The following is a 24722-nucleotide window of genomic DNA, read 5'->3' on the forward strand; positions in this document are numbered from 1 at the left end:
ACGTGCGGGATCTTGGGCGGGGCGCCAAGCGCCGAAGGGTTTGCTGGGTCACGCCGGCCCTCGGCTGGGAGGTGGTGGCCAAACCCTCCGCCACCGCCCGATACCCGAGACGTCCGTTCCCCCTGCCTGGGCGGGCTGACCGCCGGGCTGGCTGGCCCTAAGGCGCCAGCGCCAGCGCAACTGGGCCTCAAGAGGCAGCCCGCGGTCCCCGCCCCCGTCTACGGCCATACCACCCTGAACGCGCCCGATCTCGTCTGATCTCGGAAGCTAAGCAGGGTCGGGCCTGGTTAGTACTTGGATGGGAGACCGCCTGGGAATACCGGGTGCTGTAGGCTTTTTGCCTCCCGCTCCGCCTTCTCCTTTACTCGCCCGCGGGCGGTGGCCGCCGGCTCCGCCCCCGCCGGGCCCCGCTGCAGGCCCCACCTCCTCAGGCCCCTCCCACCACGGCGCGCGTGCGCCGGAGGGGCCGCTCCCCGCCGGCCCGGCCGGCCGGGCGGCCAGAAGGCGGCCCCGGAAGGCAGCCGCACCCCGGACGCTCCCGGGGTGGCTGGCCCGGACCCAGAATCCGCCGCGGGCCCGGTTGCCGTCCTTTCGGCCAGCGAGCCCCTCGACCTGCACCTGGCCGCCCCCACTGGCGCCCAGCCCCGCTGCCGCCACCTGTGCGCCGGTGTGTCCCGCCACAGCTCCCTCCGGCAGAAGCCCCGCCTCCGCCGTGTCGCCGCGGCCGGGTGCGGGAGCGGGATCGAGGGCCGGGGCCGCTTCCCCGGGCCTGCCGGCCACCAGGGGCGGGCTCCTGAGCTCGGCGGGTGGTGTGCGGGCAAGGGTGGCCTTGCCGGGGCTGAGGGGCCGTGGCGACGCAATGGTGGCTCCCAGTGGCTTCGGGCCAGCTGCTGTCGGGCAGCAGGGCCGGCCCGGGCTGCGGCCGGGCTGCGCCTAGCGCCGCGTGGGCGGGCAGGGGCGATGCCCCAGGGACCGCGGGCCCCGGGCCCCGAAGCCCCCGGGGCCACGTCCCTGTGAGCGACGTGCGGGATCTTGGGCGGGGCGCCAAGCGCCGAAGGGTTTGCTGGGTCACGCCGGCCCTCGGCTGGGAGGTGGTGGCCAAATCCTCCGCCACCGCCCGATACCCGAGACGTCCATTCCCCCTGCCTGGGCGGGCTGACCGCCGGGCTGGCTGGCCCTAAGGCGCCAGCGCCAGCGCAACTGGGCCTCAAGAGGCAGCCCGCGGTCCCCGCCCCCGTCTACGGCCATACCACCCTGAACGCGCCCGATCTCGTCTGATCTCGGAAGCTAATCAGGGTCGGGCCTGGTTAGTACTTGGATGGGAGACCGCCTGGGAATACCGGGTGCTGTAGGCTTTTTGCCTCCCGCTCCGCCTTCTCCTTTACTCGCCCGCGGGCGGTGGCCGCCGGCTCCGCCCCCGCCGGGCCCCGCTGCAGGCCCCACCTCCTCAGGCCCCTCCCACCACGGCGCGCGTGCGCCGGAGGGGCCGCTCCCCGCCGGCCCGGCCGGCCGGGCGGCCAGAAGGCGGCCCCGGAAGGCAGCCGCACCCCGGACGCTCCCGGGGTGGCTGGCCCGGACCCAGAATCCGCCGCGGGCCCGGTTGCCGTCCTTTCGGCCAGCGAGCCCCTCGACCTGCACCTGGCCGCCCCCACTGGCGCCCAGCCCCGCTGCCGCCACCTGTGCGCCGGTGTGTCCCGCCACAGCTCCCTCCGGCAGAAGCCCCGCCTCCGCCGTGTCGCCGCAGCCGGGTGCGGGAGCGGGATCGAGGGCCGGGGCCGCTTCCCCGGGCCTGCCGGCCACCAGGGGCGGGCTCCTGAGCTCGGCGGGTGGTGTGCGGGCAAGGGTGGCCTTGCCGGGGCTGAGGGGCCGTGGCGACGCAATGGTGGCTCCCAGTGGCTTCGGGCCAGCTGCTGTCGGGCAGCAGGGCCGGCCCGGGCTGCGGCCGGGCTGCGCCTAGCGCCGCGTGGGCGGGCAGGGGCGATGCCCCAGGGACCGCGGGCCCCGGGCCCCGAAGCCCCCGGGGCCACGTCCCTGTGAGCGACGTGCGGGATCTTGGGCGGGGCGCCAAGCGCCGAAGGGTTTGCTGGGTCACGCCGGCCCTCGGCTGGGAGGTGGTGGCCAAACCCTCCGCCACCGCCCGATACCCGAGACGTCCGTTCCCCCTGCCTGGGCGGGCGGCGGGGTCCCGCCGGGGCGGGCTGACCGCCGGGCTGGCTGGCCCTAAGGCGCCAGCGCCAGCGCAACTGGGCCTCAAGAGGCAGCCCGCGGTCCCCGCCCCCGTCTACGGCCATACCACCCTGAACGCGCCCGATCTCGTCTGATCTCGGAAGCTAAGCAGGGTCGGGCCTGGTTAGTACTTGGATGGGAGACCGCCTGGGAATACCGGGTGCTGTAGGCTTTTTGCCTCCCGCTCCGCCTTCTCCTTTACTCGCCCGCGGGCGGTGGCCGCCGGCTCCGCCCCCGCCGGGCCCCGCTGCAGGCCCCACCTCCTCAGGCCCCTCCCACCACGGCGCGCGTGCGCCGGAGGGGCCGCTCCCCGCCGGCCCGGCCGGCCGGGCGGCCAGAAGGCGGCCCCGGAAGGCAGCCGCACCCCGGACGCTCCCGGGGTGGCTGGCCCGGACCCAGAATCCGCCGCGGGCCCGGTTGCCGTCCTTTCGGCCAGCGAGCCCCTCGACCTGCACCTGGCCGCCCCCACTGGCGCCCAGCCCCGCTGCCGCCACCTGTGCGCCGGTGTGTCCCGCCACAGCTCCCTCCGGCAGAAGCCCCGCCTCCGCCGTGTCGCCGCGGCCGGGTGCGGGAGCGGGATCGAGGGCCGGGGCCGCTTCCCCGGGCCTGCCGGCCACCAGGGGCGGGCTCCTGAGCTCGGCGGGTGGTGTGCGGGCAAGGGTGGCCTTGCCGGGGCTGAGGGGCCGTGGCGACGCAATGGTGGCTCCCAGTGGCTTCGGGCCAGCTGCTGTCGGGCAGCAGGGCCGGCCCGGGCTGCGGCCGGGCTGCGCCTAGCGCCGCGTGGGCGGGCAGGGGCGATGCCCCAGGGACCGCGGGCCCCGGGCCCCGAAGCCCCCGGGGCCACGTCCCTGTGAGCGACGTGCGGGATCTTGGGCGGGGCGCCAAGCGCCGAAGGGTTTGCTGGGTCACGCCGGCCCTCGGCTGGGAGGTGGTGGCCAAACCCTCCGCCACCGCCCGATACCCGAGACGTCCGTTCCCCCTGCCTGGGCGGGCTGACCGCCGGGCTGGCTGGCCCTAAGGCGCCAGCGCCAGCGCAACTGGGCCTCAAGAGGCAGCCCGCGGTCCCCGCCCCCGTCTACGGCCATACCACCCTGAACGCGCCCGATCTCGTCTGATCTCGGAAGCTAAGCAGGGTCGGGCCTGGTTAGTACTTGGATGGGAGACCGCCTGGGAATACCGGGTGCTGTAGGCTTTTTGCCTCCCGCTCCGCCTTCTCCTTTACTCGCCCGCGGGCGGTGGCCGCCGGCTCCGCCCCCGCCGGGCCCCGCTGCAGGCCCCACCTCCTCAGGCCCCTCCCACCACGGCGCGCGTGCGCCGGAGGGGCCGCTCCCCGCCGGCCCGGCCGGCCGGGCGGCCAGAAGGCGGCCCCGGAAGGCAGCCGCACCCCGGACGCTCCCGGGGTGGCTGGCCCGGACCCAGAATCCGCCGCGGGCCCGGTTGCCGTCCTTTCGGCCAGCGAGCCCCTCGACCTGCACCTGGCCGCCCCCACTGGCGCCCAGCCCCGCTGCCGCCACCTGTGCGCCGGTGTGTCCCGCCACAGCTCCCTCCGGCAGAAGCCCCGCCTCCGCCGTGTCGCCGCGGCCGGGTGCGGGAGCGGGATCGAGGGCCGGGGCCGCTTCCCCGGGCCTGCCGGCCACCAGGGGCGGGCTCCTGAGCTCGGCGGGTGGTGTGCGGGCAAGGGTGGCCTTGCCGGGGCTGAGGGTCGTGGCGACGCAATGGTGGCTCCCAGTGGCTTCGGGCCAGCTGCTGTCGGGCAGCAGGGCCGGCCCGGGCTGCGGCCGGGCTGCGCCTAGCGCCGCGTGGGCGGGCAGGGGCGATGCCCCAGGGACCGCGGGCCCCGGGCCCCGAAGCCCCCGGGGCCACGTCCCTGTGAGCGACGTGCGGGATCTTGGGCGGGGCGCCAAGCGCCAAAGGGTTTGCTGGGTCACGCCGGCCCTCGGCTGGGAGGTGGTGGCCAAACCCTCCGCCACCGCCCGATACCCGAGACGTCCGTTCCCCCTGCCTGGGCGGGCTGACCGCCGGGCTGGCTGGCCCTAAGGCGCCAGCGCCAGCGCAACTGGGCCTCAAGAGGCAGCCCGCGGTCCCCGCCCCCGTCTACGGCCATACCACCCTGAACGCGCCCGATCTCGTCTGATCTCGGAAGCTAAGCAGGGTCGGGCCTGGTTAGTACTTGGATGGGAGACCGCCTGGGAATACCGGGTGCTGTAGGCTTTTTGCCTCCCGCTCCGCCTTCTCCTTTACTCGCCCGCGGGCGGTGGCCGCCGGCTCCGCCCCCGCCGGGCCCCGCTGCAGGCCCCACCTCCTCAGGCCCCTCCCACCACGGCGCGCGTGCGCCGGAGGGGCCGCTCCCCGCCGGCCCGGCCGGCCGGGCGGCCAGAAGGCGGCCCCGGAAAGCAGCCGCACCCCGGACGCTCCCGGGGTGGCTGGCCCGGACCCAGAATCCGCCGCGGGCCCGGTTGCCGTCCTTTCGGCCAGCGAGCCCCTCGACCTGCACCTGGCCGCCCCCACTGGCGCCCAGCCCCGCTGCCGCCACCTGTGCGCCGGTGTGTCCCGCCACAGCTCCCTCCGGCAGAAGCCCCGCCTCCACCGTGTCGCCGCGGCCGGGTGCGGGAGCGGGATCGAGGGCCGGGGCCGCTTCCCCGGGCCTGCCGGCCACCAGGGGCGGGCTCCTGAGCTCGGCGGGTGGTGTGCGGGCAAGGGTGGCCTTGCCGGGGCTGAGGGGCCGTGGCGACGCAATGGTGGCTCCCAGTGGCTTCGGGCCAGCTGCTGTCGGGCAGCAGGGCCGGCCCGGGCTGCGGCCGGGCTGCGCCTAGCGCCGCGTGGGCGGGCAGGGGCGATGCCCCAGGGACCGCGGGCCCCGGGCCCCGAAGGCCCCGGGGCCACGTCCCTGTGAGCGACGTGCGGGATCTTGGGCGGGGCGCCAAGCGCCGAAGGGTTTGCTGGGTCACGCCGGCCCTCGGCTGGGAGGTGGTGGCCAAACCCTCCGCCACCGCCCGATACCCGAGACGTCCGTTCCCCCTGCCTGGGCGGGCGGCGGGGTCCCGCCGGGGCGGGCTGACCGCCGGGCTGGCTGGCCCTAAGGCGCCAGCGCCAGCGCAACTGGGCCTCAAGAGGCAGCCCGCGGTCCCCGCCCCCGTCTACGGCCATACCACCCTGAACGCGCCCGATCTCGTCTGATCTCGGAAGCTAAGCAGGGTCGGGCCTGGTTAGTACTTGGATGGGAGACCGCCTGGGAATACCGGGTGCTGTAGGCTTTTTGCCTCCCGCTCCGCCTTCTCCTTTACTCGCCCGCGGGCGGTGGCCGCCGGCTCCGCCCCCGCCGGGCCCCGCTGCAGGCCCCACCTCCTCAGGCCCCTCCCACCACGGCGCGCGTGCGCCGGAGGGGCCGCTCCCCGCCGGCCCGGCCGGCCGGGCGGCCAGAAGGCGGCCCCGGAAGGCAGCCGCACCCCGGACGCTCCCGGGGTGGCTGGCCCGGACCCAGAATCCGCCGCGGGCCCGGTTGCCGTCCTTTCGGCCAGCGAGCCCCTCGACCTGCACCTGGCCGCCCCCACTGGCGCCCAGCCCCGCTGCCGCCACCTGTGCGCCGGTGTGTCCCGCCACAGCTCCCTCCGGCAGAAGCCCCGCCTCCGCCGTGTCGCCGCGGCCGGGTGCGGGAGCGGGATCGAGGGCCGGGGCCGCTTCCCCGGGCCTGCCGGCCACCAGGGGCGGGCTCCTGAGCTCGGCGGGTGGTGTGCGGGCAAGGGTGGCCTTGCCGGGGCTGAGGGGCCGTGGCGACGCAATGGTGGCTCCCAGTGGCTTCGGGCCAGCTGCTGTCGGGCAGCAGGGCCGGCCCGGGCTGCGGCCGGGCTGCGCCTAGCGCCGCGTGGGCGGGCAGGGGCGATGCCCCAGGGACCGCGGGCCCCGGGCCCCGAAGCCCCCGGGGCCACGTCCCTGTGAGCGACGTGCGGGATCTTGGGCGGGGCGCCAAGCGCCGAAGGGTTTGCTGGGTCACGCCGGCCCTCGGCTGGGAGGTGGTGGCCAAACCCTCCGCCACCGCCCGATACCCGAGACGTCCGTTCCCCCTGCCTGGGCGGGCTGACCGCCGGGCTGGCTGGCCCTAAGGCGCCAGCGCCAGCGCAACTGGGCCTCAAGAGGCAGCCCGCGGTCCCCGCCCCCGTCTACGGCCATACCACCCTGAACGCGCCCGATCTCGTCTGATCTCGGAAGCTAAGCAGGGTCGGGCCTGGTTAGTACTTGGATGGGAGACCGCCTGGGAATACCGGGTGCTGTAGGCTTTTTGCCTCCCGCTCCGCCTTCTCCTTTACTCGCCCGCGGGCGGTGGCCGCCGGCTCCGCCCCCGCCGGGCCCCGCTGCAGGCCCCACCTCCTCAGGCCCCTCCCACCACGGCGCGCGTGCGCCAGAGGGGCCGCTCCCCGCCGGCCCGGCCGGCCGGGCGGCCAGAAGGCGGCCCCGGAAGGCAGCCGCACCCCGGACGCTCCCGGGGTGGCTGGCCCGGACCCAGAATCCGCCGCGGGCCCGGTTGCCGTCCTTTCGGCCAGCGAGCCCCTCGACCTGCACCTGGCCGCCCCCACTGGCGCCCAGCCCCGCTGCCGCCACCTGTGCGCCGGTGTGTCCCGCCACAGCTCCCTCCGGCAGAAGCCCCGCCTCCGCCGTGTCGCCGCGGCCGGGTGCGGGAGCGGGATCGAGGGCCGGGGCCGCTTCCCCGGGCCTGCCGGCCACCAGGGGCGGGCTCCTGAGCTCGGCGGGTGGTGTGCGGGCAAGGGTGGCCTTGCCGGGGCTGAGGGGCCGTGGCGACGCAATGGTGGCTCCCAGTGGCTTCGGGCCAGCTGCTGTCGGGCAGCAGGGCCGGCCCGGGCTGCGGCCGGGCTGCGCCTAGCGCCGCGTGGGCGGGCAGGGGCGATGCCCCAGGGACCGCGGGCCCCGGGCCCCGAAGCCCCCGGGGCCACGTCCCTGTGAGCGACGTGCGGGATCTTGGGCGGGGCGCCAAGCGCCGAAGGGTTTGCTGGGTCACGCCGGCCCTCGGCTGGGAGGTGGTGGCCAAACCCTCCGCCACCGCCCGATACCCGAGACGTCCGTTCCCCCTGCCTGGGCGGGCTGACCGCCGGGCTGGCTGGCCCTAAGGCGCCAGCGCCAGCGCAACTGGGCCTCAAGAGGCAGCCCGCGGTCCCCGCCCCCGTCTACGGCCATACCACCCTGAACGCGCCCGATCTCGTCTGATCTCGGAAGCTAAGCAGGGTCGGGCCTGGTTAGTACTTGGATGGGAGACCGCCTGGGAATACCGGGTGCTGTAGGCTTTTTGCCTCCCGCTCCGCCTTCTCCTTTACTCGCCCGCGGGCGGTGGCCGCCGGCTCCGCCCCCGCCGGGCCCCGCTGCAGGCCCCACCTCCTCAGGCCCCTCCCACCACGGCGCGCGTGCGCCGGAGGGGCCGCTCCCCGCCGGCCCGGCCGGCCGGGCGGCCAGAAGGCGGCCCCGGAAGGCAGCCGCACCCCGGACGCTCCCGGGGTGGCTGGCCCGGACCCAGAATCCGCCGCGGGCCCGGTTGCCGTCCTTTCGGCCAGCGAGCCCCTCGACCTGCACCTGGCCGCCCCCACTGGCGCCCAGCCCCGCTGCCGCCACCTGTGCGCCGGTGTGTCCCGCCACAGCTCCCTCCGGCAGAAGCCCCGCCTCCGCCGTGTCGCCGCGGCCGGGTGCGGGAGCGGGATCGAGGGCCGGGGCCGCTTCCCCGGGCCTGCCGGCCACCAGGGGCGGGCTCCTGAGCTCGGCGGGTGGTGTGCGGGCAAGGGTGGCCTTGCCGGGGCTGAGGGGCCGTGGCGACGCAATGGTGGCTCCCAGTGGCTTCGGGCCAGCTGCAGTCGGGCAGCAGGGCCGGCCCGGGCTGCGGCCGGGCTGCGCCTAGCGCCGCGTGGGCGGGCAGGGGCGATGCCCCAGGGACCGCGGGCCCCGGGCCCCGAAGCCTCCGGGGCCACGTCCCTGTGAGCGACGTGCGGGATCTTGGGCGGGGCGCCAAGCGCCGAAGGGTTTGCTGGGTCACGCCGGCCCTCGGCTGGGAGGTGGTGGCCAAACCCTCCGCCACCGCCCGATACCCGAGACGTCCGTTCCCCCTGCCTGGGCGGGCTGACCGCCGGGCTGGCTGGCCCTAAGGCGCCAGCGCCAGCGCAACTGGGCCTCAAGAGGCAGCCCGCGGTCCCCGCCCCCGTCTACGGCCATACCACCCTGAACGCGCCCGATCTCGTCTGATCTCGGAAGCTAAGCAGGGTCGGGCCTGGTTAGTACTTGGATGGGAGACCGCCTGGGAATACCGGGTGCTGTAGGCTTTTTGCCTCCCGCTCCGCCTTCTCCTTTACTCGCCCGCGGGCGGTGGCCGCCGGCTCCGCCCCCGCCGGGCCCCGCTGCAGGCCCCACCTCCTCAGGCCCCTCCCACCACGGCGCGCGTGCACCGGAGGGGCCGCTCCCCGCCGGCCCGGCCGGCCGGGCGGCCAGAAGGCGGCCCCGGAAGGCAGCCGCACCCCGGACGCTCCCGGGGTGGCTGGCCCGGACCCAGAATCCGCCGCGGGCCCGGTTGCCGTCCTTTCGGCCAGCGAGCCCCTCGACCTGCACCTGGCCGCCCCCACTGGCGCCCAGCCCCGCTGCCGCCACCTGTGCGCCGGTGTGTCCCGCCACAGCTCCCTCCGGCAGAAGCCCCGCCTCCGCCGTGTCGCCGCGGCCGGGTGCGGGAGCGGGATCGAGGGCCGGGGCCGCTTCCCCGGGCCTGCCGGCCACCAGGGGCGGGCTCCTGAGCTCGGCGGGTGGTGTGCGGGCAAGGGTGGCCTTGCCGGGGCTGAGGGGCCGTGGCGACGCAATGGTGGCTCCCAGTGGCTTCGGGCCAGCTGCTGTCGGGCAGCAGGGCCGGCCCGGGCTGCGGCCGGGCTGCGCCTAGCGCCGCGTGGGCGGGCAGGGGCGATGCCCCAGGGACCGCGGGCCCCGGGCCCCGAAGCCCCCGGGGCCACGTCCCTGTGAGCGACGTGCGGGATCTTGGGCGGGGCGCCAAGCGCCGAAGGGTTTGCTGGGTCACGCCGGCCCTCGGCTGGGAGGTGGTGGCCAAACCCTCCGCCACCGCCCGATACCCGAGACGTCCGTTCCCCCTGCCTGGGCGGGCGGCGGGGTCCCGCCGGGGCGGGCTGACCGCCGGGCTGGCTGGCCCTAAGGCGCCAGCGCCAGCGCAACTGGGCCTCAAGAGGCAGCCCGCGGTCCCCGCCCCCGTCTACGGCCATACCACCCTGAACGCGCCCGATCTCGTCTGATCTCGGAAGCTAAGCAGGGTCGGGCCTGGTTAGTACTTGGATGGGAGACCGCCTGGGAATACCGGGTGCTGTAGGCTTTTTGCCTCCCGCTCCGCCTTCTCCTTTACTCGCCCGCGGGCGGTGGCCGCCGGCTCCGCCCCCGCCGGGCCCCGCTGCAGGCCCCACCTCCTCAGGCCCCTCCCACCACGGCGCGCGTGCGCCGGAGGGGCCGCTCCCCGCCGGCCCGGCCGGCCGGGCGGCCAGAAGGCGGCCCCGGAAGGCAGCCGCACCCCGGACGCTCCCGGGGTGGCTGGCCCGGACCCAGAATCCGCCGCGGGCCCGGTTGCCGTCCTTTCGGCCAGCGAGCCCCTCGACCTGCACCTGGCCGCCCCCACTGGCGCCCAGCCCCGCTGCCGCCACCTGTGCGCCGGTGTGTCCCGCCACAGCTCCCTCCGGCAGAAGCCCCGCCTCCGCCGTGTCGCCGCGGCCGGGTGCGGGAGCGGGATCGAGGGCCGGGGCCGCTTCCCCGGGCCTGCCGGCCACCAGGGGCGGGCTCCTGAGCTCGGCGGGTGGTGTGCGGGCAAGGGTGGCCTTGCCGGGGCTGAGGGGCCGTGGCGACGCAATGGTGGCTCCCAGTGGCTTCGGGCCAGCTGCTGTCGGGCAGCAGGGCCGGCCCGGGCTGCGGCCGGGCTGCGCCTAGCGCCGCGTGGGCGGGCAGGGGCGATGCCCCAGGGACCGCGGGCCCCGGGCCCCGAAGCCCCCGGGGCCACGTCCCTGTGAGCGACGTGCGGGATCTTGGGCGGGGCGCCAAGCGCCGAAGGGTTTGCTGGGTCACGCCGGCCCTCGGCTGGGAGGTGGTGGCCAAACCCTCCGCCACCGCCCGATACCCGAGACGTCCGTTCCCCCTGCCTGGGCGGGCTGACCGCCGGGCTGGCTGGCCCTAAGGCGCCAGCGCCAGCGCAACTGGGCCTCAAGAGGCAGCCCGCGGTCCCCGCCCCCGTCTACGGCCATACCACCCTGAACGCGCCCGATCTCGTCTGATCTCGGAAGCTAAGCAGGGTCGGGCCTGGTTAGTACTTGGATGGGAGACCGCCTGGGAATACCGGGTGCTGTAGGCTTTTTGCCTCCCGCTCCGCCTTCTCCTTTACTCGCCCGCGGGCGGTGGCCGCCGGCTCCGCCCCCGCCGGGCCCCGCTGCAGGCCCCACCTCCTCAGGCCCCTCCCACCACGGCGCGCGTGCGCCGGAGGGGCCGCTCCCCGCCGGCCCGGCCGGCCGGGCGGCCAGAAGGCGGCCCCGGAAGGCAGCCGCACCCCGGACGCTCCCGGGGTGGCTGGCCCGGACCCAGAATCCGCCGCGGGCCCGGTTGCCGTCCTTTCGGCCAGCGAGCCCCTCGACCTGCACCTGGCCGCCCCCACTGGCGCCCAGCCCCGCTGCCGCCACCTGTGCGCCGGTGTGTCCCGCCACAGCTCCCTCCGGCAGAAGCCCCGCCTCCGCCGTGTCGCCGCGGCCGGGTGCGGGAGCGGGATCGAGGGCCGGGGCCGCTTCCCCGGGCCTGCCGGCCACCAGGGGCGGGCTCCTGAGCTCGGCGGGTGGTGTGCGGGCAAGGGTGGCCTTGCCGGGGCTGAGGGGCCGTGGCGACGCAATGGTGGCTCCCAGTGGCTTCGGGCCAGCTGCTGTCGGGCAGCAGGGCCGGCCCGGGCTGCGGCCGGGCTGCGCCTAGCGCCGCGTGGGCGGGCAGGGGCGATGCCCCAGGGACCGCGGGCCCCGGGCCCCGAAGCCTCCGGGGCCACGTCCCTGTGAGCGACGTGCGGGATCTTGGGCGGGGCGCCAAGCGCCGAAGGGTTTGCTGGGTCACGCCGGCCCTCGGCTGGGAGGTGGTGGCCAAACCCTCCGCCACCGCCCGATACCCGAGACGTCCGTTCCCCCTGCCTGGGCGGGCTGACCGCCGGGCTGGCTGGCCCTAAGGCGCCAGCGCCAGCGCAACTGGGCCTCAAGAGGCAGCCCGCGGTCCCCGCCCCCGTCTACGGCCATACCACCCTGAACGCGCCCGATCTCGTCTGATCTCGGAAGCTAAGCAGGGTCGGGCCTGGTTAGTACTTGGATGGGAGACCGCCTGGGAATACCGGGTGCTGTAGGCTTTTTGCCTCCCGCTCCGCCTTCTCCTTTACTCGCCCGCGGGCGGTGGCCGCCGGCTCCGCCCCCGCCGGGCCCCGCTGCAGGCCCCACCTCCTCAGGCCCCTCCCACCACGGCGCGCGTGCGCCGGAGGGGCCGCTCCCCGCCGGCCCGGCCGGCCGGGCGGCCAGAAGGCGGCCCCGGAAGGCAGCCGCACCCCGGACGCTCCCGGGGTGGCTGGCCCGGACCCAGAATCCGCCGCGGGCCCGGTTGCCGTCCTTTCGGCCAGCGAGCCCCTCGACCTGCACCTGGCCGCCCCCACTGGCGCCCAGCCCCGCTGCCGCCACCTGTGCGCCGGTGTGTCCCGCCACAGCTCCCTCCGGCAGAAGCCCCGCCTCCGCCGTGTCGCCGCGGCCGGGTGCGGGAGCGGGATCGAGGGCCGGGGCCGCTTCCCCGGGCCTGCCGGCCACCAGGGGCGGGCTCCTGAGCTCGGCGGGTGGTGTGCGGGCAAGGGTGGCCTTGCCGGGGCTGAGGGGCCGTGGCGACGCAATGGTGGCTCCCAGTGGCTTCGGGCCAGCTGCTGTCGGGCAGCAGGGCCGGCCCGGGCTGCGGCCGGGCTGCGCCTAGCGCCGCGTGGGCGGGCAGGGGCGATGCCCCAGGGACCGCGGGCCCCGGGCCCCGAAGCCCCCGGGGCCACGTCCCTGTGAGCGACGTGCGGGATCTTGGGCGGGGCGCCAAGCGCCGAAGGGTTTGCTGGGTCACGCCGGCCCTCGGCTGGGAGGTGGTGGCCAAATCCTCCGCCACCGCCCGATACCCGAGACGTCCGTTCCCCCTGCCTGGGCGGGCTGACCGCCGGGCTGGCTGGCCCTAAGGCGCCAGCGCCAGCGCAACTGGGCCTCAAGAGGCAGCCCGCGGTCCCCGCCCCCGTCTACGGCCATACCACCCTGAACGCGCCCGATCTCGTCTGATCTCGGAAGCTAAGCAGGGTCGGGCCTGGTTAGTACTTGGATGGGAGACCGCCTGGGAATACCGGGTGCTGTAGGCTTTTTGCCTCCCGCTCCGCCTTCTCCTTTACTCGCCCGCGGGCGGTGGCCGCCGGCTCCGCCCCCGCCGGGCCCCGCTGCAGGCCCCACCTCCTCAGGCCCCTCCCACCACGGCGCGCGTGCGCCGGAGGGGCCGCTCCCCGCCGGCCCGGCCGGCCGGGCGGCCAGAAGGCGGCCCCGGAAGGCAGCCGCACCCCGGACGCTCCCGGGGTGGCTGGCCCGGACCCAGAATCCGCCGCGGGCCCGGTTGCCGTCCTTTCGGCCAGCGAGCCCCTCGACCTGCACCTGGCCGCCCCCACTGGCGCCCAGCCCCGCTGCCGCCACCTGTGCGCCGGTGTGTCCCGCCACAGCTCCCTCCGGCAGAAGCCCCGCCTCCGCCGTGTCGCCGCAGCCGGGTGCGGGAGCGGGATCGAGGGCCGGGGCCGCTTCCCCGGGCCTGCCGGCCACCAGGGGCGGGCTCCTGAGCTCGGCGGGTGGTGTGCGGGCAAGGGTGGCCTTGCCGGGGCTGAGGGGCCGTGGCGACGCAATGGTGGCTCCCAGTGGCTTCGGGCCAGCTGCTGTCGGGCAGCAGGGCCGGCCCGGGCTGCGGCCGGGCTGCGCCTAGCGCCGCGTGGGCGGGCAGGGGCGATGCCCCAGGGACCGCGGGCCCCGGGCCCCGAAGCCCCCGGGGCCACGTCCCTGTGAGCGACGTGCGGGATCTTGGGCGGGGCGCCAAGCGCCGAAGGGTTTGCTGGGTCACGCCGGCCCTCGGCTGGGAGGTGGTGGCCAAACCCTCCGCCACCGCCCGATACCCGAGACGTCCGTTCCCCCTGCCTGGGCGGGCGGCGGGGTCCCGCCGGGGCGGGCTGACCGCCGGGCTGGCTGGCCCTAAGGCGCCAGCGCCAGCGCAACTGGGCCTCAAGAGGCAGCCCGCGGTCCCCGCCCCCGTCTACGGCCATACCACCCTGAACGCGCCCGATCTCGTCTGATCTCGGAAGCTAAGCAGGGTCGGGCCTGGTTAGTACTTGGATGGGAGACCGCCTGGGAATACCGGGTGCTGTAGGCTTTTTGCCTCCCGCTCCGCCTTCTCCTTTACTCGCCCGCGGGCGGTGGCCGCCGGCTCCGCCCCCGCCGGGCCCCGCTGCAGGCCCCACCTCCTCAGGCCCCTCCCACCACGGCGCGCGTGCGCCGGAGGGGCCGCTCCCCGCCGGCCCGGCCGGCCGGGCGGCCAGAAGGCGGCCCCGGAAGGCAGCCGCACCCCGGACGCTCCCGGGGTGGCTGGCCCGGACCCAGAATCCGCCGCGGGCCCGGTTGCCGTCCTTTCGGCCAGCGAGCCCCTCGACCTGCACCTGGCCGCCCCCACTGGCGCCCAGCCCCGCTGCCGCCACCTGTGCGCCGGTGTGTCCCGCCACAGCTCCCTCCGGCAGAAGCCCCGCCTCCGCCGTGTCGCCGCGGCCGGGTGCGGGAGCGGGATCGAGGGCCGGGGCCGCTTCCCCGGGCCTGCCGGCCACCAGGGGCGGGCTCCTGAGCTCGGCGGGTGGTGTGCGGGCAAGGGTGGCCTTGCCGGGGCTGAGGGGCCGTGGCGACGCAATGGTGGCTCCCAGTGGCTTCGGGCCAGCTGCTGTCGGGCAGCAGGGCCGGCCCGGGCTGCGGCCGGGCTGCGCCTAGCGCCGCGTGGGCGGGCAGGGGCGATGCCCCAGGGACCGCGGGCCCCGGGCCCCGAAGCCCCCGGGGCCACGTCCCTGTGAGCGACGTGCGGGATCTTGGGCGGGGCGCCAAGCGCCGAAGGGTTTGCTGGGTCACGCCGGCCCTCGGCTGGGAGGTGGTGGCCAAACCCTCCGCCACCGCCCGATACCCGAGACGTCCGTTCCCCCTGCCTGGGCGGGCTGACCGCCGGGCTGGCTGGCCCTAAGGCGCCAGCGCCAGCGCAACTGGGCCTCAAGAGGCAGCCCGCGGTCCCCGCCCCCGTCTACGGCCATACCACCCTGAACGCGCCCGATCTCGTCTGATCTCGGAAGCTAAGCAGGGTCGGGCCTGGTTAGTACTTGGATGGGAGACCGCCTGGGAATACCGGGTGCTGTAGGCTTTTTGCCTCCCGCTCCGCCTTCTCCTTTACTCGCCCGCGGGCGGTGGCCGCCGGCTCCGCCCCCGCCGGGCCCCGCTGCAGGCCCCACCTCCTCAGGCCCCTCCCACCACGGCGCGCGTGCGCCGGAGGGGCCGCTCCCCGCCGGCCCGGCCGGCCGGGCGGCCAGAAGGCGGCCCCGGAAGGCAGCCGCACCCCGGACGCTCCCGGGGTGGCTGGCCCGGACCCAGAATCCGCCGCGGGCCCGGTTGCCGTCCTTTCGGCCAGCGAGCCCCTCGACCTGCACCTGGCCGCCCCCACTGGCGCCCAGCCCCGCTGCCGCCACCTGTGCGCCGGTGTGTCCCGCCACAGCTCCCTCCGGCAGAAGCCCCGCCTCCGCCGTGTCGCCGCGGCCGGGTGCGGGAGCGGGATCGAGGGCCGGGGCCGCTTCCCCGGGCCTGCCGGCCACCAGGGGCGGGCTCCTGAGCTCGGCGGGTGGTGTGCGGGCAAGGGTGGCCTTGCCGGGGCTGAGGGTCGTGGCGACGCAATGGTGGCTCCCAGTGGCTTCGGGCCAGCTGCTGTCGGGCAGCAGGGCCGGCCCGGGCTGCGGCCGGGCTGCGCCTAGCGCCGCGTGGGCGGGCAGGGGCGATGCCCCAGGGACCGCGGGCCCCGGGCCCCGAAGCCCCCGGGGCCACGTCCCTGTGAGCGACGTGCGGGATCTTGGGCGGGGCGCCAAGCGCCGAAGGGTTTGCTGGGTCACGCCGGCCCTCGGCTGGGAGGTGGTGGCCAAACCCTCCGCCACCGCCCGATACCCGAGACGTCCGTTCCCCCTGCCTGGGCGGGCTGACCGCCGGGCTGGCTGGCCCTAAGGCGCCAGCGCCAGCGCAACTGGGCCTCAAGAGGCAGCCCGCGGTCCCCGCCCCCGTCTACGGCCATACCACCCTGAACGCGCCCGATCTCGTCTGATCTCGGAAGCTAAGCAGGGTCGGGCCTGGTTAGTACTTGGATGGGAGACCGCCTGGGAATACCGGGTGCTGTAGGCTTTTTGCCTCCCGCTCCGCCTTCTCCTTTACTCGCCCGCGGGCGGTGGCCGCCGGCTCCGCCCCCGCCGGGCCCCGCTGCAGGCCCCACCTCCTCAGGCCCCTCCCACCACGGCGCGCGTGCGCCGGAGGGGCCGCTCCCCGCCGGCCCGGCCGGCCGGGCGGCCAGAAGGCGGCCCCGGAAAGCAGCCGCACCCCGGACGCTCCCGGGGTGGCTGGCCCGGACCCAGAATCCGCCGCGGGCCCGGTTGCCGTCCTTTCGGCCAGCGAGCCCCTCGACCTGCACCTGGCCGCCCCCACTGGCGCCCAGCCCCGCTGCCGCCACCTGTGCGCCGGTGTGTCCCGCCACAGCTCCCTCCGGCAGAAGCCCCGCCTCCACCGTGTCGCCGCGGCCGGGTGCGGGAGCGGGATCGAGGGCCGGGGCCGCTTCCCCGGGCCTGCCGGCCACCAGGGGCGGGCTCCTGAGCTCGGCGGGTGGTGTGCGGGCAAGGGTGGCCTTGCCGGGGCTGAGGGGCCGTGGCGACGCAATGGTGGCTCCCAGTGGCTTCGGGCCAGCTGCTGTCGGGCAGCAGGGCCGGCCCGGGCTGCGGCCGGGCTGCGCCTAGCGCCGCGTGGGCGGGCAGGGGCGATGCCCCAGGGACCGCGGGCCCCGGGCCCCGAAGGCCCCGGGGCCACGTCCCTGTGAGCGACGTGCGGGATCTTGGGCGGGGCGCCAAGCGCCGAAGGGTTTGCTGGGTCACGCCGGCCCTCGGCTGGGAGGTGGTGGCCAAACCCTCCGCCACCGCCCGATACCCGAGACGTCCGTTCCCCCTGCCTGGGCGGGCGGCGGGGTCCCGCCGGGGCGGGCTGACCGCCGGGCTGGCTGGCCCTAAGGCGCCAGCGCCAGCGCAACTGGGCCTCAAGAGGCAGCCCGCGGTCCCCGCCCCCGTCTACGGCCATACCACCCTGAACGCGCCCGATCTCGTCTGATCTCGGAAGCTAAGCAGGGTCGGGCCTGGTTAGTACTTGGATGGGAGACCGCCTGGGAATACCGGGTGCTGTAGGCTTTTTGCCTCCCGCTCCGCCTTCTCCTTTACTCGCCCGCGGGCGGTGGCCGCCGGCTCCGCCCCCGCCGGGCCCCGCTGCAGGCCCCACCTCCTCAGGCCCCTCCCATCACGGCGCGCGTGCGCCGGAGGGGCCGCTCCCCGCCGGCCCGGCCGGCCGGGCGGCCAGAAGGCGGCCCCGGAAGGCAGCCGCACCCCGGACGCTCCCGGGGTGGCTGGCCCGGACCCAGAATCCGCCGCGGGCCCGGTTGCCGTCCTTTCGGCCAGCGAGCCCCTCGACCTGCACCTGGCCGCCCCCACTGGCGCCCAGCCCCGCTGCCGCCACCTGTGCGCCGGTGTGTCCCGCCACAGCTCCCTCCGGCAGAAGCCCCGCCTCCGCCGTGTCGCCGCGGCCGGGTGCGGGAGCGGGATCGAGGGCCGGGGCCGCTTCCCCGGGCCTGCCGGCCACCAGGGGCGGGCTCCTGAGCTCGGCGGGTGGTGTGCGGGCAAGGGTGGCCTTGCCGGGGCTGAGGGGCCGTGGCGACGCAATGGTGGCTCCCAGTGGCTTCGGGCCAGCTGCTGTCGGGCAGCAGGGCCGGCCCGGGCTGCGGCCGGGCTGCGCCTAGCGCCGCGTGGGCGGGCAGGGGCGATGCCCCAGGGACCGCGGGCCCCGGGCCCCGAAGCCCCCGGGGCCACGTCCCTGTGAGCGACGTGCGGGATCTTGGGCGGGGCGCCAAGCGCCGAAGGGTTTGCTGGGTCACGCCGGCCCTCGGCTGGGAGGTGGTGGCCAAACCCTCCGCCACCGCCCGATACCCGAGACGTCCGTTCCCCCTGCCTGGGCGGGCTGACCGCCGGGCTGGCTGGCCCTAAGGCGCCAGCGCCAGCGCAACTGGGCCTCAAGAGGCAGCCCGCGGTCCCCGCCCCCGTCTACGGCCATACCACCCTGAACGCGCCCGATCTCGTCTGATCTCGGAAGCTAAGCAGGGTCGGGCCTGGTTAGTACTTGGATGGGAGACCGCCTGGGAATACCGGGTGCTGTAGGCTTTTTGCCTCCCGCTCCGCCTTCTCCTTTACTCGCCCGCGGGCGGTGGCCGCCGGCTCCGCCCCCGCCGGGCCCCGCTGCAGGCCCCACCTCCTCAGGCCCCTCCCACCACGGCGCGCGTGCGCCAGAGGGGCCGCTCCCCGCCGGCCCGGCCGGCCGGGCGGCCAGAAGGCGGCCCCGGAAGGCAGCCGCACCCCGGACGCTCCCGGGGTGGCTGGCCCGGACCCAGAATCCGCCGCGGGCCCGGTTGCCGTCCTTTCGGCCAGCGAGCCCCTCGACCTGCACCTGGCCGCCCCCACTGGCGCCCAGCCCCGCTGCCGCCACCTGTGCGCCGGTGTGTCCCGCCACAGCTCCCTCCGGCAGAAGCCCCGCCTCCGCCGTGTCGCCGCGGCCGGGTGCGGGAGCGGGATCGAGGGCCGGGGCCGCTTCCCCGGGCCTGCCGGCCACCAGGGGCGGGCTCCTGAGCTCGGCGGGTGGTGTGCGGGCAAGGGTGGCCTTGCCGGGGCTGAGGGGCCGTGGCGACGCAATGGTGGCTCCCAGTGGCTTCGGGCCAGCTGCAGTCGGGCAGCAGGGCCGGCCCGGGCTGCGGCCGGGCTGCGCCTAGCGCCGCGTGGGCGGGCAGGGGCGATGCCCCAGGGACCGCGGGCCCCGGGCCCCGAAGCCTCCGGGGCCACGTCCCTGTGAGCGACGTGCGGGATCTTGGGCGGGGCGCCAAGCGCCGAAGGGTTTGCTGGGTCACGCCGGCCCTCGGCTGGGAGGTGGTGGCCAAACCCTCCGCCACCGCCCGATACCCGAGACGTCCGTTCCCCCTGCCTGGGCGGGCTGACCGCCGGGCTGGCTGGCCCTAAGGCGCCAGCGCCAGCGCAACTGGGCCTCAAGAGGCAGCCCGCGGTCCCCGCCCCCGTCTACGGCCATACCACCCTGAACGCGCCCGATCTCGTCTGATCTCGGAAGCTAAGCAGGGTCGGGCCTGGTTAGTACTTGGATGGGAGACCGCCTGGGAATACCGGGTGCTGTAGGCTTTTTGCCTCCCGCTCCGCCTTCTCCTTTACTCGCCCGCGGGCGGTGGCCGCCGGCTCCGCCCCCGCCGGGCCCCGCTGCAGGCCCCACCTCCTCAGGCCCCTCCCACCACGGCGCGCGTGCGCCGGAGGGGCCGCTCCCCGCCGGCCCGGCCGGCCGGGCGGCCAGAAGGCGGCCCCGGAAGGCAGCCGCACCCCGGACGCTCCCGGGGTGGCTGGCCCGGACCCAGAATCCGCCGCGGGCCCGGTTGCCGTCCTTTCGGCCAGCGAGCCCCTCGACCTGCACCTGGCCGCCCCCACTGGCGCCCAGCCCCGCTGCCGCCACCTGTGCGCCGGTGTGTCCCGCCACAGCTCCCTCCGGCAGAAGCCCCGCCTCCGCCGTGTCGCCGCGGCCGGGTGCGGGAGCGGGATCGAGGGCCGGGGCCACTTCCCCGGGCCTGCCGGCCACCAGGGGCGGGCTCCTGAGCTCGGCGGGTGGTGTGCGGGCAAGGGTGGCCTTGCCGGGGCTGAGGGGCCGTGGCGACGCAATGGTGGCTCCCAGTGGCTTCGGGCCAGCTGCTGTCGGGCAGCAGGGCCGGCCCGGGCTGCGGCCGGGCTGCGCCTAGCGCCGCGTGGGCGGGCAGGGGCGATGCCCCAGGGACCGCGGGCCCCGGGCCCCGAAGCCCCCGGGGCCACGTCCCTGTGAGCGACGTGCGGGATCTTGGGCGGGGCGCCAAGCGCCGAAGGGTTTGCTGGGTCACGCCGGCCCTCGGCTGGGAGGTGGTGGCCAAACCCTCCGCCACCGCCCGATACCCGAGACGTCCGTTCCCCCTGCCTGGGCGGGCGGCGGGGTCCCGCCGGGGCGGGCTGACCGCCGGGCTGGCTGGCCCTAAGGCGCCAGCGCCAGCGCAACTGGGCCTCAAGAGGCAGCCCGCGGTCCCCGCCCCCGTCTACGGCCATACCACCCTGAACGCGCCCGATCTCGTCTGATCTCGGAAGCTAAGCAGGGTCGGGCCTGGTTAGTACTTGGATGGGAGACCGCCTGGGAATACCGGGTGCTGTAGGCTTTTTGCCTCCCGCTCCGCCTTCTCCTTTACTCGCCCGCGGGCGGTGGCCGCCGGCTCCGCCCCCGCCGGGCCCCGCTGCAGGCCCCACCTCCTCAGGCCCCTCCCACCACGGCGCGCGTGCGCCGGAGGGGCCGCTCCCCGCCGGCCCGGCCGGCCGGGCGGCCAGAAGGCGGCCCCGGAAGGCAGCCGCACCCCGGACGCTCCCGGGGTGGCTGGCCCGGACCCAGAATCCGCCGCGGGCCCGGTTGCCGTCCTTTCGGCCAGCGAGCCCCTCGACCTGCACCTGGCCGCCCCCACTGGCGCCCAGCCCCGCTGCCGCCACCTGTGCGCCGGTGTGTCCCGCCACAGCTCCCTCCGGCAGAAGCCCCGCCTCCGCCGTGTCGCCGCGGCCGGGTGCGGGAGCGGGATCGAGGGCCGGGGCCGCTTCCCCGGGCCTGCCGGCCACCAGGGGCGGGCTCCTGAGCTCGGCGGGTGGTGTGCGGGCAAGGGTGGCCTTGCCGGGGCTGAGGGGCCGTGGCGACGCAATGGTGGCTCCCAGTGGCTTCGGGCCAGCTGCTGTCGGGCAGCAGGGCCGGCCCGGGCTGCGGCCGGGCTGCGCCTAGCGCCGCGTGGGCGGGCAGGGGCGATGCCCCAGGGACCGCGGGCCCCGGGCCCCGAAGCCCCCGGGGCCACGTCCCTGTGAGCGACGTGCGGGATCTTGGGCGGGGCGCCAAGCGCCGAAGGGTTTGCTGGGTCACGCCGGCCCTCGGCTGGGAGGTGGTGGCCAAACCCTCCGCCACCGCCCGATACCCGAGACGTCCGTTCCCCCTGCCTGGGCGGGCTGACCGCCGGGCTGGCTGGCCCTAAGGCGCCAGCGCCAGCGCAACTGGGCCTCAAGAGGCAGCCCGCGGTCCCCGCCCCCGTCTACGGCCATACCACCCTGAACGCGCCCGATCTCGTCTGATCTCGGAAGCTAAGCAGGGTCGGGCCTGGTTAGTACTTGGATGGGAGACCGCCTGGGAATACCGGGTGCTGTAGGCTTTTTGCCTCCCGCTCCGCCTTCTCCTTTACTCGCCCGCGGGCGGTGGCCGCCGGCTCCGCCCCCGCCGGGCCCCGCTGCAGGCCCCACCTCCTCAGGCCCCTCCCACCACGGCGCGCGTGCGCCAGAGGGGCCGCTCCCCGCCGGCCCGGCCGGCCGGGCGGCCAGAAGGCGGCCCCGGAAGGCAGCCGCACCCCGGACGCTCCCGGGGTGGCTGGCCCGGACCCAGAATCCGCCGCGGGCCCGGTTGCCGTCCTTTCGGCCAGCGAGCCCCTCGACCTGCACCTGGCCGCCCCCACTGGCGCCCAGCCCCGCTGCCGCCACCTGTGCGCCGGTGTGTCCCGCCACAGCTCCCTCCGGCAGAAGCCCCACCTCCGCCGTGTCGCCGCGGCCGGGTGCGGGAGCGGGATCGAGGGCCGGGGCCGCTTCCCCGGGCCTGCCGGCCACCAGGGGCGGGCTCCTGAGCTCGGCGGGTGGTGTGCGGGCAAGGGTGGCCTTGCCGGGGCTGAGGGGCCGTGGCGACGCAATGGTGGCTCCCAGTGGCTTCGGGCCAGCTGCAGTCGGGCAGCAGGGCCGGCCCGGGCTGCGGCCGGGCTGCGCCTAGCGCCGCGTGGGCGGGCAGGGGCGATGCCCCAGGGACCGCGGGCCCCGGGCCCCGAAGCCTCCGGGGCCACGTCCCTGTGAGCGACGTGCGGGATCTTGGGCGGGGCGCCAAGCGCCGAAGGGTTTGCTGGGTCACGCCGGCCCTCGGCTGGGAGGTGGTGGCCAAACCCTCCGCCACCGCCCGATACCCGAGACGTCCGTTCCCCCTGCCTGGGCGGGCTGACCGCCGGGCTGGCTGGCCCTAAGGCGCCAGCGCCAGCGCAACTGGGCCTCAAGAGGCAGCCCGCGGTCCCCGCCCCCGTCTACGGCCATACCACCCTGAACGCGCCCGATCTCGTCTGATCTCGGAAGCTAAGCAGGGTCGGGCCTGGTTAGTACTTGGATGGGAGACCGCCTGGGAATACCGGGTGCTGTAGGCTTTTTGCCTCCCGCTCCGCCTTCTCCTTTACTCGCCCGCGGGCGGTGGCCGCCGGCTCCGCCCCCGCCGGGCCCCGCTGCAGGCCCCACCTCCTCAGGCCCCTCCCACCAAGGCGCGCGTGCGCCGGAGGGGCCGCTCCCCGCCGGCCCGGCCGGCCGGGCGGCCAGAAGGCGGCCCCGGAAGGCAGCCGCACCCCGGACGCTCCCGGGGTGGCTGGCCCGGACCCAGAATCCGCCGCGGGCCCGGTTGCCGTCCTTTCGGCCAGCGAGCCCCTCGACCTGCACCTGGCCGCCCCCACTGGCGCCCAGCCCCGCTGCCGCCACCTGTGCGCCGGTGTGTCCCGCCACAGCTCCCTCCGGCAGAAGCCCCGCCTCCGCCGTGTCGCCGCGGCCGGGTGCGGGAGCGGGATCGAGGGCCGGGGCCGCTTCCCCGGGCCTGCCGGCCACCAGGGGCGGGCTCCTGAGCTCGGCGGGTGGTGTGCGGGCAAGGGTGGCCTTGCCGGGGCTGAGGGGCCGTGGCGACGCAATGGTGGCTCCCAGTGGCTTCGGGCCAGCTGCTGTCGGGCAGCAGGGCCGGCCCGGGCTGCGGCCGGGCTGCGCCTAGCGCCGCGTGGGCGGGCAGGGGCGATGCCCCAGGGACCGCGGGCCCCGGGCCCCGAAGCCTCCGGGGCCACGTCCCTGTGAGCGACGTGCGGGATCTTGGGCGGGGCGCCAAGCGCCGAAGGGTTTGCTGGGTCACGCCGGCCCTCGGCTGGGAGGTGGTGGCCAAACCCTCCGCCACCGCCCGATACCCGAGACGTCCGTTCCCCCTGCCTGGGCGGGCTGACCGCCGGGCTGGCTGGCCCTAAGGCGCCAGCGCCAGCGCAACTGGGCCTCAAGAGGCAGCCCGCGGTCCCCGTCCCCGTCTACGGCCATACCACCCTGAACGCGCCCGATCTCGTCTGATCTCGGAAGCTAAGCAGGGTCGGGCCTGGTTAGTACTTGGATGGGAGACCGCCTGGGAATACCGGGTGCTGTAGGCTTTTTGCCTCCCGCTCCGCCTTCTCCTTTACTCGCCCGCGGGCGGTGGCCGCCGGCTCCGCCCCCGCCGGGCCCCGCTGCAGGCCCCACCTCCTCAGGCCCCTCCCACCACGGCGCGCGTGCGCCGGAGGGGCCGCTCCCCGCCGGCCCGGCCGGCCGGGCGGCCAGAAGGCGGCCCCGGAAGGCAGCCGCACCCCGGACGCTCCCGGGGTGGCTGGCCCGGACCCAGAATCCGCCGCGGGCCCGGTTGCCGTCCTTTCGGCCAGCGAGCCCCTCGACCTGCACCTGGCCGCCCCCACTGGCGCCCAGCCCCGCTGCCGCCACCTGTGCGCCGGTGTGTCCCGCCACAGCTCCCTCCGGCAGAAGCCCCGCCTCCGCCGTGTCGCCGCGGCCGGGTGCGGGAGCGGGATCGAGGGCCGGGGCCGCTTCCCCGGGCCTGCCGGCCACCAGGGGCGGGCTCCTGAGCTCGGCGGGTGGTGTGCGGGCAAGGGTGGCCTTGCCGGGGCTGAGGGGCCGTGGCGACGCAATGGTGGCTCCCAGTGGCTTCGGGCCAGCTGCTGTCGGGCAGCAGGGCCGGCCCGGGCTGCGGCCGGGCTGCGCCTAGCGCCGCGTGGGCGGGCAGGGGCGATGCCCCAGGGACCGCGGGCCCCGGGCCCCGAAGCCCCCGGGGCCACGTCCCTGTGAGCGACGTGCGGGATCTTGGGCGGGGCGCCAAGCGCCGAAGGGTTTGCTGGGTCACGCCGGCCCTCGGCTGGGAGGTGGTGGCCAAACCCTCCGCCACCGCCCGATACCCGAGACGTCCGTTCCCCCTGCCTGGGCGGGCGGCGGGGTCCCGCCGGGGCGGGCTGACCGCCGGGCTGGCTGGCCCTAAGGCGCCAGCGCCAGCGCAACTGGGCCTCAAGAGGCAGCCCGCGGTCCCCGCCCCCGTCTACGGCCATACCACCCTGAACGCGCCCGATCTCGTCTGATCTCGGAAGCTAAGCAGGGTCGGGCCTGGTTAGTACTTGGATGGGAGACCGCCTGGGAATACCGGGTGCTGTAGGCTTTTTGCCTCCCGCTCCGCCTTCTCCTTTACTCGCCCGCGGGCGGTGGCCGCCGGCTCCGCCCCCGCCGGGCCCCGCTGCAGGCCCCACCTCCTCAGGCCCCTCCCACCACGGCGCGCGTGCGCCGGAGGGGCCGCTCCCCGCCGGCCCGGCCGGCCGGGCGGCCAGAAGGCGGCCCCGGAAGGCAGCCGCACCCCGGACGCTCCCGGGGTGGCTGGCCCGGACCCAGAATCCGCCGCGGGCCCGGTTGCCGTCCTTTCGGCCAGCGAGCCCCTCGACCTGCACCTGGCCGCCCCCACTGGCGCCCAGCCCCGCTGCCGCCACCTGTGCGCCGGTGTGTCCCGCCACAGCTCCCTCCGGCAGAAGCCCCGCCTCCGCCGTGTCGCCGCGGCCGGGTGCGGGAGCGGGATCGAGGGCCGGGGCCGCTTCCCCGGGCCTGCCGGCCACCAGGGGCGGGCTCCTGAGCTCGGCGGGTGGTGTGCGGGCAAGGGTGGCCTTGCCGGGGCTGAGGGGCCGTGGCGACGCAATGGTGGCTCCCAGTGGCTTCGGGCCAGCTGCTGTCGGGCAGCAGGGCCGGCCCGGGCTGCGGCCGGGCTGCGCCTAGCGCCGCGTGGGCGGGCAGGGGCGATGCCCCAGGGACCGCGGGCCCCGGGCCCCGAAGCCCCCGGGGCCACGTCCCTGTGAGCGACGTGCGGGATCTTGGGCGGGGCGCCAAGCGCCGAAGGGTTTGCTGGGTCACGCCGGCCCTCGGCTGGGAGGTGGTGGCCAAA

General features: G+C 76.9%; 24 non-coding genes across 24 annotated transcripts; all 24 read left to right on the forward strand.

The window, feature by feature from the left end:
- The first annotated feature begins 216 nt into the window (after nt 1-216).
- On the forward strand, nt 217-335 carry LOC136143627 (5S ribosomal RNA). Its single transcript, XR_010658203.1, has one exon. It is a non-coding gene; the product is annotated as a 5S ribosomal RNA (ribosomal RNA).
- A 901-nt stretch (nt 336-1236) lies between these two features.
- Nucleotides 1237-1355, forward strand: LOC136143707 (5S ribosomal RNA). The gene has a single exon (XR_010658279.1). It is a non-coding gene; the product is annotated as a 5S ribosomal RNA (ribosomal RNA).
- Nucleotides 1356-2279: 924 nt separating this feature from the next.
- LOC136143628 (5S ribosomal RNA) lies at nt 2280-2398 on the forward strand. The gene has a single exon (XR_010658204.1). It is a non-coding gene; the product is annotated as a 5S ribosomal RNA (ribosomal RNA).
- A 901-nt stretch (nt 2399-3299) lies between these two features.
- On the forward strand, nt 3300-3418 carry LOC136143629 (5S ribosomal RNA). The gene has a single exon (XR_010658205.1). It is a non-coding gene; the product is annotated as a 5S ribosomal RNA (ribosomal RNA).
- Nucleotides 3419-4318: 900 nt separating this feature from the next.
- On the forward strand, nt 4319-4437 carry LOC136143631 (5S ribosomal RNA). Its single transcript, XR_010658207.1, has one exon. It is a non-coding gene; the product is annotated as a 5S ribosomal RNA (ribosomal RNA).
- Nucleotides 4438-5361: 924 nt separating this feature from the next.
- Nucleotides 5362-5480, forward strand: LOC136143632 (5S ribosomal RNA). The gene has a single exon (XR_010658208.1). It is a non-coding gene; the product is annotated as a 5S ribosomal RNA (ribosomal RNA).
- Nucleotides 5481-6381: 901 nt separating this feature from the next.
- LOC136143633 (5S ribosomal RNA) lies at nt 6382-6500 on the forward strand. The gene has a single exon (XR_010658209.1). It is a non-coding gene; the product is annotated as a 5S ribosomal RNA (ribosomal RNA).
- A 901-nt stretch (nt 6501-7401) lies between these two features.
- On the forward strand, nt 7402-7520 carry LOC136143634 (5S ribosomal RNA). The gene has a single exon (XR_010658210.1). It is a non-coding gene; the product is annotated as a 5S ribosomal RNA (ribosomal RNA).
- Nucleotides 7521-8421: 901 nt separating this feature from the next.
- LOC136143635 (5S ribosomal RNA) lies at nt 8422-8540 on the forward strand. The gene has a single exon (XR_010658211.1). It is a non-coding gene; the product is annotated as a 5S ribosomal RNA (ribosomal RNA).
- Nucleotides 8541-9464: 924 nt separating this feature from the next.
- Nucleotides 9465-9583, forward strand: LOC136143636 (5S ribosomal RNA). The gene has a single exon (XR_010658212.1). It is a non-coding gene; the product is annotated as a 5S ribosomal RNA (ribosomal RNA).
- Nucleotides 9584-10484: 901 nt separating this feature from the next.
- Nucleotides 10485-10603, forward strand: LOC136143637 (5S ribosomal RNA). Its single transcript, XR_010658213.1, has one exon. It is a non-coding gene; the product is annotated as a 5S ribosomal RNA (ribosomal RNA).
- Nucleotides 10604-11504: 901 nt separating this feature from the next.
- LOC136143638 (5S ribosomal RNA) lies at nt 11505-11623 on the forward strand. The gene has a single exon (XR_010658214.1). It is a non-coding gene; the product is annotated as a 5S ribosomal RNA (ribosomal RNA).
- Nucleotides 11624-12524: 901 nt separating this feature from the next.
- LOC136143640 (5S ribosomal RNA) lies at nt 12525-12643 on the forward strand. Its single transcript, XR_010658215.1, has one exon. It is a non-coding gene; the product is annotated as a 5S ribosomal RNA (ribosomal RNA).
- A 924-nt stretch (nt 12644-13567) lies between these two features.
- LOC136143641 (5S ribosomal RNA) lies at nt 13568-13686 on the forward strand. The gene has a single exon (XR_010658216.1). It is a non-coding gene; the product is annotated as a 5S ribosomal RNA (ribosomal RNA).
- A 901-nt stretch (nt 13687-14587) lies between these two features.
- LOC136143643 (5S ribosomal RNA) lies at nt 14588-14706 on the forward strand. Its single transcript, XR_010658218.1, has one exon. It is a non-coding gene; the product is annotated as a 5S ribosomal RNA (ribosomal RNA).
- A 900-nt stretch (nt 14707-15606) lies between these two features.
- LOC136143644 (5S ribosomal RNA) lies at nt 15607-15725 on the forward strand. Its single transcript, XR_010658219.1, has one exon. It is a non-coding gene; the product is annotated as a 5S ribosomal RNA (ribosomal RNA).
- A 924-nt stretch (nt 15726-16649) lies between these two features.
- On the forward strand, nt 16650-16768 carry LOC136143645 (5S ribosomal RNA). Its single transcript, XR_010658220.1, has one exon. It is a non-coding gene; the product is annotated as a 5S ribosomal RNA (ribosomal RNA).
- Nucleotides 16769-17669: 901 nt separating this feature from the next.
- Nucleotides 17670-17788, forward strand: LOC136143646 (5S ribosomal RNA). Its single transcript, XR_010658221.1, has one exon. It is a non-coding gene; the product is annotated as a 5S ribosomal RNA (ribosomal RNA).
- A 901-nt stretch (nt 17789-18689) lies between these two features.
- On the forward strand, nt 18690-18808 carry LOC136143647 (5S ribosomal RNA). Its single transcript, XR_010658222.1, has one exon. It is a non-coding gene; the product is annotated as a 5S ribosomal RNA (ribosomal RNA).
- Nucleotides 18809-19732: 924 nt separating this feature from the next.
- On the forward strand, nt 19733-19851 carry LOC136143648 (5S ribosomal RNA). The gene has a single exon (XR_010658223.1). It is a non-coding gene; the product is annotated as a 5S ribosomal RNA (ribosomal RNA).
- A 901-nt stretch (nt 19852-20752) lies between these two features.
- LOC136143649 (5S ribosomal RNA) lies at nt 20753-20871 on the forward strand. The gene has a single exon (XR_010658224.1). It is a non-coding gene; the product is annotated as a 5S ribosomal RNA (ribosomal RNA).
- Nucleotides 20872-21772: 901 nt separating this feature from the next.
- Nucleotides 21773-21891, forward strand: LOC136143650 (5S ribosomal RNA). Its single transcript, XR_010658225.1, has one exon. It is a non-coding gene; the product is annotated as a 5S ribosomal RNA (ribosomal RNA).
- A 901-nt stretch (nt 21892-22792) lies between these two features.
- Nucleotides 22793-22911, forward strand: LOC136143651 (5S ribosomal RNA). Its single transcript, XR_010658226.1, has one exon. It is a non-coding gene; the product is annotated as a 5S ribosomal RNA (ribosomal RNA).
- Nucleotides 22912-23835: 924 nt separating this feature from the next.
- Nucleotides 23836-23954, forward strand: LOC136143652 (5S ribosomal RNA). The gene has a single exon (XR_010658227.1). It is a non-coding gene; the product is annotated as a 5S ribosomal RNA (ribosomal RNA).
- Nucleotides 23955-24722: the final 768 nt, after the last annotated feature.

The sequence above is a fragment of the Phocoena phocoena genome, unplaced genomic scaffold (assembly GCF_963924675.1).
Source record: "Phocoena phocoena unplaced genomic scaffold, mPhoPho1.1 SCAFFOLD_226, whole genome shotgun sequence".
NCBI lineage: Eukaryota > Metazoa > Chordata > Mammalia > Artiodactyla > Phocoenidae > Phocoena > Phocoena phocoena.